This window comes from Lissotriton vulgaris, unplaced genomic scaffold (assembly GCF_964263255.1).
Source record: "Lissotriton vulgaris unplaced genomic scaffold, aLisVul1.2 SCAFFOLD_703, whole genome shotgun sequence".
Classification (NCBI taxonomy): Eukaryota; Metazoa; Chordata; class Amphibia; order Caudata; family Salamandridae; genus Lissotriton; species Lissotriton vulgaris.
The window spans coordinates 70415-82438 of record NW_028254574.1 but is presented as its reverse complement, the minus strand read 5'-3'; the positions used below and the strand labels follow the sequence as shown (position 1 = coordinate 82438).

General features: G+C 48.3%; 1 protein-coding gene across 1 annotated transcript in view; it reads right to left on the bottom strand.

Moving 5' to 3' along the window:
• LOC147659504 (fatty acyl-CoA reductase 1-like) overlaps window positions 1-10913 on the bottom strand; it is a 501467-nt gene extending 490554 nt beyond the window's left edge. The window contains exon 1 of the mRNA XM_086951690.1: window positions 10782-10913. The gene's annotated coding sequence lies outside the window, so the exon portion shown is untranslated. The remainder of the gene's footprint in view (window positions 1-10781) is intronic.
• Window positions 10914-12024: the final 1111 nt, after the last annotated feature.

The following is a 12024-nucleotide window of genomic DNA, read 5'->3' as shown; positions in this document are numbered from 1 at the left end:
TTTCCGCATGGAGAAAAATTAAAAGATTTCGAAACGCAAACGTACTTTCGCATTTCATTTTAGAAAGTGGAGTGTATTTCTTTATGGAGAAATGATTACGGATGTGAGTGTTCCTGCAAACTGCGCGAGTCTGAAATTCCCCGAAGCACTTCTGAATTCCTAACGAATTCCATAAAAGCTGATTTTTTTTCTGCACATGCAGGTGCAAGCACATTTCAGTACATTTCCGACAGGGCCCTTTCGAGCATCGGACCCATCATTACCGGCTTCCAATGATTAACAGCTGATCACGCTGGTGCCTGCGCCTGCCCCTCTGACGCCATCCTTGTCACAACAGATCAGATCAAGCTGCGGCACCGCCCGCACACTTAGGTGATCCGCTAAGGCCCAGTCAGTTGATCTTCTTAGCGAGGCTTTACAAAGAACGGCACACTGTTCTTTCTCTGCGGCCCATAACTCATTCTGTGGTGACTCCATCACTGTTCTCGCTCTGCTGTCTTGACTTCAATCTGTGGTACTTCCATCACTTATCTCGCAGCTGCCTAGACCTCAGTCTGTGGAAATGTCATCACTATTCTTTTGCTGCTGCCTAGATCGCATTCCATGGTAATACCATCACTGATCTCTCTGCCGCCTAGACCTCATTCTGTGTTAATTCCATCACTGTTCGCTGCCTAGACCTCATTCTGTGGTAATTCCATCACTGTTCTTTCGCTGCTGCCTAGATCTCATTCTGGGGTAATTCCATCACTGTTCTCTCTGCTGCCTAGACCTCATTCTGTGGTAATTCCATCACTGTTCGCTGCCTAGACCTCATTCTGTGGTAATTCCATCACTGTTCTTTCGCTGCTGCCTAGATCTCATTCTGGGGTAATTCCATCACTGTTCTCTCTGCTGCCTAGACCTCATTCTGTGGTAATTCCATCACTGTTCTTTTGCTGCTGCCTAGACCGCATTCCATGGTAATACCATCACCGATCTCTCTGTTGCATAGATCTCATTCTGTGGTAATTCCACCACTGTTCTTTTGCTGCTGCATAGACCGCATTCTGTAGTAATTCCACCACTGTTCTTTTGCTGCTGTCTAGCCCTCATTCTTTGGTAAATCCATCACTGTTCTCTCCAAAGCTGCCTAGATCTCATTCTGTGTTTATTCCATCCCTGTTCTCTCTCTGCTGCCTAGACCTCCTTCTGTGGGAATGCCAGGACTGTTCCTTCGCTGCTGCCTAGACCTCATTCTGTGGTAATTCTATCACTGTTCTTTCGCTGCTGCCTGGACCTCATTCTGTGGTAATTCCATCACTGTTCATTCGCTGCTGCCTAGACCTCATTCTGTGGTAATTCTATCACTGTTCTTTCGCTGCTGCCTAGACCTCATTCTGTGGTAATTCCATCCCTGTTCTCTCGCTGCTGCCTAGATCTCATTCTGGGGTAATTCCATCACTGTTCTCTCTGCTGCCTAGACCTCATTCTGTGGTAATTCCATCACTGTTCTTTTGCTGCTGCCTAGACCGCATTCCATGGTAATACCATCACCGATCTCTCTGCTGCATAGATCTCATTCTGTGGTAATTCCACCACTGTTCTTTTGCTGCTGCATAGACCGCATTCTGTAGTAATTCCACCACTGTTCTTTTGCTGCTGTCTAGCCCTCATTCTTTGGTAAATCCATCACTGTTCTCTCCAAAGCTGCCTAGATCTCATTCTGTGTTTATTCCATCCCTGTTCTCTCTCTGCTGCCTAGACCTCCTTCTGTGGGAATGCCAGGACTGTTCCTTCGCTGCTGCCTAGACCTCATTCTGTGGTAATTCTATCACTGTTCTTTCGCTGCTGCCTAGACCTCATTCTGTGGTAATTCTATCACTGTTCTTTCGCTGCTGCTTAGACCTCATTCTGTGGTAATTACACCAGTGTTCTTTTGCTGCTGCCTAGACCTCATTCTGTGGTAATTCCATCACTGTTCTCTCTCTGCTTCCTAGATCTCAGTCTGTGGTAATTCCATCCCTCTTCTCTCACTGTAGCCTAGGCCACTCACGTGTGAGGTACCCATAATGCCCCTTCTGCACATACGGCTGCCATATTTCCGTGAAGTGGCGAGTTGTTGTGCCCACTCACTGTTGACGTAGACGTTCTTACGAATAGTCAGTCAGGGGCAGCAGCTGCGCCCAACGGTTTATGTTATTACCCCCAGCACTTCCTTTGCTAGCCCTGCGCTCAGGGGTCACAGTGGCACTGCCGGGGTTCACGCCCTTGCACGCAGCAGCAATCACGGGGCCACTGAGGGGCTAGGGATAAGACAAGGTGTCAAAACAGATGTATTTGAGGGGTGGGCGGGGTTAAGTGAACGTGATGTGACGTATGACCCCCCAGCATATTCTAAAATCAACATCCACAGCCAAATGGCAGGGGTTTCCCGCCCATTAGAGCCAGCAGTTCATCCAGCGATATTAAATGCTATTATGGTAATTAGCAGGATAGCCTTTTCCAGTGTACGAGGATTCCTAACTAGCTTTTTGATTGAGAGAAAATAATTATTTGAAATGGTGTGGTAACGGTCTAGTGTTCCCCGAAGGGCAGAGACCGGAACAGGAAGGGTGGCCATCTTAGTTAGCGGCCGAGCCCGATAGCAAAAAGAGCGTTACCCCGGCGCTCCGGGTGGATAAAGCATCTAACCTGAATTACTGGGCTCCAGCGTATTTATTTATAGTAAAACTTTAACCTCCACAATGGCGATGAGGCGGGATCCACACAGAGCGTGACCCACAAAGAAAAAAAAAATGGAGGACGAAGGAACACACGAGGGAGCACTGGAAACCAGCCCACGTGGTAAAGGTACTCGGAGCGCGGCAGAGGGTGCGTTGAGCACAGGGCCATCGAAGCAAGCGTGAACCACCCCAGCACCACACCTAATTGGCGCAAACAGAGCTGGGAGGCATCAAGGGCATCAGGAGGCTGCGGAGCGCGCCAGAAAGTCGGGCCCAGCTGCAAGCAGAGGCGAGAGGTCTCGGGCAGCGACGGAGAAGGAGCACCCAGCGCCAGGTTACGCCCCACTCTCAGAGTCACAAGAGTACCCAGGTGCAGCAGCCACCAAATCTGAAAAAAACAAAAACGGGCGGACTGGGCTAGGGAAGAGCCTGTACCACTACCAAAGAAGCTAGGAGGGAAGCAAACCTGGACGCCCGAGGAGATTCAGACAGCGACGACAGCAGCCGGACCCAGGGAGGAGCGAGAGAGGAAGGGCAAGCACCAGGAAGCCCACCCAGTAACAACGGGCAAGCCCTTGCTCAACCAAGGGGCAACAACAGGATGGCTACTCCCTCCACTTCACTCACCAGTATGGTGCTGTTCCTGCCCAAGAGAGGAGACCCAACGATGCCGTGGGAGGTCTGGAAGAGGTACTTTCTCAACTACTTATCAGCATTAGAGGAAGAAGGCGATGCAGAATTCTCCAGCCCAAGGAGGATGAAGATACTCCTGCATAATTTAGGGCCGGAAGGATTAAGGGTGTACGACAACATAGTCATGGTCACTAGGCCAGCTACAGACACAGATGTCTTCCAACACGCGATAGAAGATCTAGATGCGCACTACAGACCGGTCGTATGCGTGGCCATAGACAGGTGCAATTTCTTCCAAAGGAAGCAGGAGAGTGGCGAGACTATTGATGAATAGGTCGCAGCACTACAAAAATTGGCCTTAACATGCAAGTTCGGAGACATACATGACGAACTGGTAAGAGATCAAATCATTATGCACACGTCGAACACAGCGGTGCAAGAAAAATTGTGGGTAAATGGAGATGCTCCCCTCAAAGAGGTATGGGCCTTGGTGAAGAAGGCGGAGTTGTCTAAACGATGTGCGGAGGCAGCAAGGAAGGACCCGGGGAGCAAACAAACAGTGTGCAGAGTGATGGTGAACAGCAAAGGGGACAAACCAAAACAAGGGGGTCCAGCCAGAAACCAATACTCGAAAAGAAACCAGCCGAATGCAGGAGCGCAGCAGAAAGCGAATGGAGAGAAGAGAACGAGTTGTTACAGGTGTGGCAATACATCACATGTGGATAACGACAAAGTGTGCCCAGCATTCAGAGCGAAATGTACGTACTGCGGTATATTCGGCCACTACAAAAAGGTCTGCAGGAGGAAGCCCGGAGGGGCAGCAGTCCGGTATGTCGATCAGGTCAGCTCCGACAAAGAAGATGCGCAAGGAGGCGAAGAGTATCTGGAAGTAGTCCTCTACATAGCGGACCAAGTGTTGGACGTGGACTTCAAGGGGTCAAACAAACCGGTACTAAAAATGAACATAGGAGGAGTGATAATCGACATAGTGGCAGACTCTGGATCGCCCTGGGCATACAACTCAATCCAGGAGGAGTGGAGAAAGTGATGCTGACGGATACGGAGCAAGGATACGAAGGAGAGGCATGGAAGAAAGAATACCCTGGAGTGTTCAGCGGAGAGATAGGGAAATTGACCAAATTTACACACATGATACACTTGAAAGAAGGAGCCAAGCCGGTGAGCCACAAGGCCAGAAACATACCGTTCCGATGCAGAGAAGCAGTTCAAGAAGAACTAGAAAGATTGGAGAAAGGTGGCATAATAAAGGCCATAGAAAGTGCTGAATGGCTATCACCCTTGGTGGTGGCGCAAAAGCCCAATGGAAAAGTGAGGCTGTGCGTGGACCTCAGAGAACTCAACAAGAACATACTGATTGACAAATTCCCATTGCCACGCATGAACGAGATGATCACGAAAACCAAAGGTATAAAGTGGTTTTCATCTGTGGATTTGTCCTCAGCGTACCATCAGGTAGCGCTGCACCCCACATGCAGCCACCTCACATCCTTCATAACACCGTTTGGGTGTTACAAATTCGCGAGGATGCCATTCGGACTAGCGTCAGCGGTAGCTGTCTTTCAAAAGCTGATGCATAAGATGTTCAAGAAAGTGGAAGGAGTACAGTACTTCCAGGACGATATACTGGTAATGGGGAGGTCAAAACCTGCACAATGACAAGCTACATGCAATACTGGTGATACTAAAGAACAACAGACTCACAGCTGAGTGGGGAAAGTGCAAATTTGGAGTACCATCTGTGACATACCTGGGACATGAAATCAGTGAAAAAGGTATTGAGCCCAAGAAGGCCAACTTGGCGGCAATAAAGGATGCGCCAGCCCACTCCAAAAAGGAAGATGTCAGATCGTTCCTTGGTATGGCGTAATTCTACAGCAAGTTCATCCCACACTTTGCTATGAAAACCCACCACCTAAGACAACTACTGAAGGAGAGAAATGGGTTCAAATGGGACAAGGAAGAACAGGACGAATTTGAGGCGCTAAAAAGGGAAATGAGCGAAGCCATACCACTCAAGGGCTTTGACCAATCAGCAGCATCAATACTGACCACAGATGCCAGCGACAGAGGGCTGGGAGTGATGCTGATGCAGAAATTGGACAATGGAGAAGTCTCTACTGTTTCTTTCGCGTCGAGATCCCTGGCGTCCAAAGAGGAAAAGTTCAGTGTAATCGAAAAGGAGATGTTGGCCATCGTGTGGGCGATAGAATGTTTCCGACAATTCCTGTGGGGAGCTAAGTACGCACGGACAACAAACCTCTGATAAAGGCACTTACCTCAACCGGACATGCACATGTTACATCGCGCATAGCGAAGATGACGCTAAGACTGCTAGACTATGTGTATGAAGTGGAGTACATCCCGGGTCCCAGGAACAGGGTTGCAGACTTTTTAAGCAGGGCGGCAGCAAAGGAAAGTGCGGAGGAGCAGGAACACCCCGGATGGGAAGGATACATGGTGGCGACCATGCAGGATATGGAACAGGTCATCAGTGAACAGGAATGGGCGGAAGCCTACAGCCAAGACGAAACCTTGGAAGCGATTAAAGGATATGTAACTCATGGATGGCCGGAAAAGAGACACCTAGACAGCCAGATGAGGAAATATTGGAAAGTGAGAGAAGAACTGTCGATTGGAGAGAATCCCACGTTCTTGCTGAGGGGGGACAAAGTCATTCCTCCCCAGAAGTTGGTGGAACACTTATTGGCCATTCTGCATGAGGGACATCAAGGAATCACGAAGACCAAGGCGTTAGCCAAGCAGGAATACTGGTGGCTTGCGATCGACGCCCAAGTGGAGAAGTATGTGAGGATGTGTGAATCATGTGCCAGAGCAGACAAATCACAATCATTGATAAGACCGCCGTTGGGAAAATTTCCAATGCCCAGCAGCCCATGGGAAATGGTGTCCATTGACATCATAGGACCTATCTTCAACATTGAAGGTGTACCGAAATACGCCATCGTCATGGTGGACAGGTACTCAAAGTGGCCGGAGGTGGAAGTGGCAGAAACGGTGGAAACGGACGCAGTGTTGACCTTAATGAATGCGATATTCGTGAAGGAGGGGATACCCAAAGTGATAACCTGTGATAATGGACCGCAATTTGTGTCAGCCAAATGGGAGGCGTTCATGGCCCGGAACGGGATAGAGATTAAACACACCCCCTTATACCACCCAGCAGGAAACGGGTTGGCTGAACGGTTTAACAGGGTGATCATGGGAACCATCCAAGCAGCGATCAGTGCAGGCCAAGATTCGGAGAAGGAACTACCCAAAATGCTGTGGGCATATCGCATAACTCCGGGAAGCACAGGATACAGTCCCTTCAAAGTGTTGAGAGGAAGAGGACCGTTCACCAAGGACAAATTGGCTTGGAAACACTTGGTAGTACAAAGTAAATGGTCACCAGCAGTGGTAAAGAGAAACATGGAGAGAGCACAGGAAGTGTACACAGAACATTACAACAAAAGGCACAACGCAAAAGGGGTGACCTTGGAGAAAGGAGACTGGGTGAGGGTGAAAATAGTGACGCTGAAAAAGAAGGGAGAAAGTAAGTTCACGCCGCCCCTCAAAGTCAACGAACCTTACTCCCGATCAGCACTGTTGAGCGATGGAAAAGTTTGGTCACAAGACAGGGTGGCCAAGTAAAACAAGATCTTACAATGGGAGACAGCAACGGAAGGAGGAATGTACCATGAGGAAGGTGTGAAAGAGAGAGGAGGTGAAGGAAGAGCAAATGAGCAAATAGAGGAAGGTGAGAATGGCAACACCTGGGAAGGAGAAGACAATGGGACAGGAGAAGAGAGTACCCTGAAGCAAGATGGGAAGGAAATGGACAAGAGCACAAGCGAACAGGAGCAAGGAAGCAGCGGTGAGAGAAAAGGACTCAACACCACACCGAGAGTAAGCGGTGGAGCAGGTGAGAAGGAAGCGGTGAGAACAAGAGCAGGTAGAGTTATAAGAGTTCCTAAGAAGTTTGAAGACTTTACGATGAGCATCAAGTAAGACTATGACGTTGATCTTTTCTCTAATGTTGTGGGTGCTAAAGGGGGGAGATATGTGGTGACGGTCTAGTGTTCCCCGAAGGGCGGAGACCGGAACCGGAAGGGCGGCCATCTTAGTTAGCGGCCGAGCCCGATAGCAGAAAGAGCGTTTCCCCGGCGCTCCGAGTGAATAAAGCATCTAACCTGAATTACTAGGCCCTAGCTTATTTATTTATAGTAAAACTATAACCTCCACAAATGCCAGCACAGAAAGTAGGTCTCATTCCAAAACAGCATTTCTCTGGTCCATAGCAGCCGGCGCTTGGGCACTCACAACATTCAGACGAAGGCCAGTGAATGTTAAACTACCAATCTCAGGTCAATCAATAAGTGCAGATTATTTCGCGGATTACTCCATAAAACTTATAATAAAAGCACCAATGTGTGTCTTTCAGAACATATCCAATTACAAACGACGAACAGATACATACAGTCTATATTAAGATGTACTTACATGCATAAAACCTCTTAAAACACCATCAAATAAACAAATTATAGTTTATCAAGTATACAAATCATCTCAGAGTGTCTGATGTCAGCCCAGCCAGTGTGAAGTACACCTCATATGCTCAGATATTTGCCTTGTTTCTTAAAGACTGACATTGAACGCCACGTGGAGAACAATAATGTCGTCACACCAAAGACAATGCCTCAGTGGTGTCTGACTTAATTCAAAGTGCTGTGCAGTAATGTCTAACTCCCAGCCGTCGACACACGGGAAGGATCTGCTTTTTTTTCTGATATTGTTGTGGGCTTTCCTCAGTTTCAGATACAAGTGTGCACACCTGACATATTCAATCATCCGACTTTGGAATCCATCTTGAACTAAAACTATGTAATGGGTAAAATCCCCTGTGTAAATTTGACATGGAGGTATTTCGCTGCTGGTGGCACAATGTTATCAAAATGGGCCTCACATTTTGGGGCGCCTTTAAAAACTTTTTTTGCTTAATTTTTTGTATGCAAATAAATTGTTATGTATTTATTACAAGAAAAATAGAACAAATGAAAAAAATGAAAAAATAAAAATAATATGTTTGAATAAATTAAATGTCTTTTTTCATATATATATAGCATCCTTTGTTAAATATATTGTGAAGATTATCACTGAAAAAATATATAGGTCTGACTAAAGGTACTTTAGTGCTTTGCCCACCTGACATATTCAATCATCCGACTTTGGAATCCATCTTGAACTAAAACTATGTAATGGGTAAAATCCCCTGTGTAAATTTGACATGGAGGTATTTCGCTGCTGGTGGCACAATGTTATCAAAATGGGCCTCACATTTTGCGGCGCCTTTAAAAACTTTTTTTTTTTTTTTAGAGAGATTTATATAGCGCGAACTTGAGCCGAATCGGGTATCAGAGCACTTTACATAGCACCAGTTACTTTACATGAGGACACATTCTTTTTGTTAGGCACGGGGAGATGAAGTGATTTGCCCAGAATCACAGGAGGTTTAGCGTCATTACCGAGACTCAAACCCGGTTCCCCAGGTCCGAGGTCAAGCGCCCTAGCCGTTAGGCCAACTCCAACTTGTATCCACTAAACCTCCTAGATAAGCAGTTCTGTACCACTTGCCCAGTGCACAGGACCAATATATTTCTTTTGGAAAGAAGCCCCATACACCACCACTACTGGAGCTAGAGGACGGGTCCTCCCGCATGTCTCCCAAAGTCAAGGAATGGAACCCGTTCTTCTCTTATCTGAAGCACGATAGGCTACAGTTTGCATCTGAAGAGTTATCGGTTCTACAAATGCATCCTTACGCAGCGTGAGTCTGGGAGAGGACCGCATTCTTATCCAGTACAGTAGAGGTTTTAAATGAGCTATGCTGCGATTCTGTTAAACTCTAGGTCGGAAAACAATGTTGAGCATAGGTGTGTCCTGTGGTGAGCCAATCAGAGACTTTACAGACGTGTTCTGTGCTCTGCTCAGAAGGACCACATTGCAACTCTCTGCTCCATAGATAGCGGCGCCCGGTGCCGCTGCACAGTAGAAATGTACCTCTGGTGACACCTGCCTGCGAGTAGATACATTGTGCTGCTCTGCCTTGTACTACCAAAGAGCTCCCCAAGAAGTCAAAACTGTTGACACTCTAGGATGTGCTCCCCCACCCACTCCCCCACACACAGTGCCACACCACCTTTAAATGACCTAAAGGGATTTAAGACCATTAACTTTGTTTTTGTCGGATTATATTACCGCCAAGGGGGCGTTCCCTGGTGATGCCCTTCTCGCCGTCTGCCGAATCTCCAATGCTTCCACGCCTCTTCGGCGTTTTACTCTCCCACTGGTAACATTTCATTTCTCTTCCCTCTAAACCCCTATCTCTCTCTCTCGCTTTTTCTCTACCTCAAATTTTTCCTTTGGGCCCTATCGGCCTTTCGCTTTTTTCTAATCACTCTGATTTCTCCCAATCTTTCTTTTCTCTCTAACTACTCCTCACTCCTCATTCCCTCTGATTTCTCCCTTCTAAATTCCGTTTTCTCCCCTCTAGCTCTTTCTAATCTCGCCCACTCTAAATCCTCTCCAGCGGATTCTCTCTCTTCATCCCCTCTTTCTCTGTTTCTACTTCGTTTTTCCATCTCTTTCCTTCTCTCTGTTTCTCTTTCTCGCGCTCTCGCTGACCTGATGCAGTCCAAGGCAGGGACGCTCCCCAGTGTCTCGAGGCAATATTCATGCATTCCACCGTCCCTGCCACGCCCTGCCCGGACGGACCACACCTGTTCCCTGCCCTTCTCGACCTCTGCTTTCCATTTCCACCTTCAGGAGACCTTCCAGCGCGCGATACGTCTCTCACCCTGACAGAACCCCACACCTCCTGCTCACCCTACCCATGGACTCATGGTAGTCCTGGGAGCAGGGTCAGACTTCTGCCTTTGTACCGTCCTACCTCTGACACGCATCTGCCTGCTTTATGGGTCGTAGCTACCATAGGTGCAGTGGCACCGGGGCCGAGCGCCCTGAGGAGCCCTTTGAGCACTGCTTATTGCTTCCCCAAAAGCCGTCAATTGGAGCGTTGTATCTGGCTTGCACCGTGGCCCATTGCATTCTTTCTATGCTTCTGTTCGCCCCGAGGTTGAGGGAATGTCTTTTCCTCAAGCCGGTCTGCTACGCATGCCCCGACACTGCCCTGCCTTTGGTCTTACTGCCACTTTACGCTCCAGTTTTACAGACTCACTCAGTGGTACTGTAACTGAACCAAGCAGGCGGCATTAACGTCCCTACCGACCTGCTGCCTCCGTCCTCCTCCTCGCTGACCACAGAGCCCGTCAGCACTGCTCGCTCTGTCCCACTCCGGCACCGCGCCGGTGCGTGCGGAGAAGCCAGCTGGGCTCCGACCGCCCTGTCCACGCCATCCCTCCTTACCGTGAGTGCTGTCCTCCGCGCCGCCCTCAAGTCAGTCCTGCCCGGGGAAGCCTCCTCTGGCCGGGCGGCAGCTCTTAGCCGGAGGGGAAGAGGTGGTAAGACTGAGCCGGCTGCCTAGGAGAGAGACGGCAGAGGGGGGGAGGGGCAGGGGCTGGGGGCTGCCGCTGGGGACGCCCCGCCACTCCCTCACAGCGTGCCAGCGCCTCCCTTCCTCACTAGTTACATCCTTCGTAAAGTTCTTAGAGTTCACGTGTCTTAGACTCAACACGCGCGTACCGTCCTTGGTTCTCACCTGGCGCTATTCTTCTCATACCAGATGAAAAGTTTCCTGCATTTTAAAAACGTCTTTATTGCAGGAAAATATGTGCACACCTGCAGAGACATTTTAACTTCTATAGTAGTTAGAACTATCTTGCTGAGAGAACCTGTTATGCCTAGAATGAAATATAAATTCACCACAATGCAAAATAAAAATATACACAGACGGCGCCCGATACATCTATCTGACATTTGCATAACAAATCTCAACAAATCTCAGCAGAAGACCGGGTAGATTGATGGTGTTAGAGAGACAGCAATAGTGACAGAGCAGAGAAATGAGCAAACAGACAGACAGGGAGAATAGGGGTCGTGCGTTTAGTGTTGGATGTTAAAACAAGGCAGATTGGCTGTGTTACTAACTAATAGAGGATATCAAAATGCTCAAGGTGAAGTCTGCTCTGGATACGCAAAGTACACGATGTAGTATCCTTCACAGACAGTGAGGTGCAGGGAAGACGGAGCTAGGCGTCAGATGCCAAGGTCTCAGCTCCTTGCTCACACAGAGTGTGATCCTGCGCAACTGAATCCGTTGATTTATGTTGTCGTTAATCCATTATGTAAAAGAGGCAGTGTAATCTCACGGCTGGCTCTAAGGCCCCAGACAGTCAGATCTGTGTAATCTGGGAGATTGCTGAGCTGTTTAACACCAGAAGCAGTAAAACAGCACTGATGTAGTCATCATCATTTGCAAGTGCTAAACAATCCTGCAATTTGCGACTCCCTAAACGTAATGCACAACTGTGTCTCAGACAGTTATCGATCCCCAATGTGGTAGCAAATTGCATGCCTCATGAATAATAATGAGGCTGTCGCAATTTGCGACCCCATTGGGAATGGCTAGCACTCCCAGGGATGGTGGCCTGCCGGGGTCAGTAGACCACAATGTCTCAGACTGCTTTTAAATAAGGAAGTTTTTTTTTTT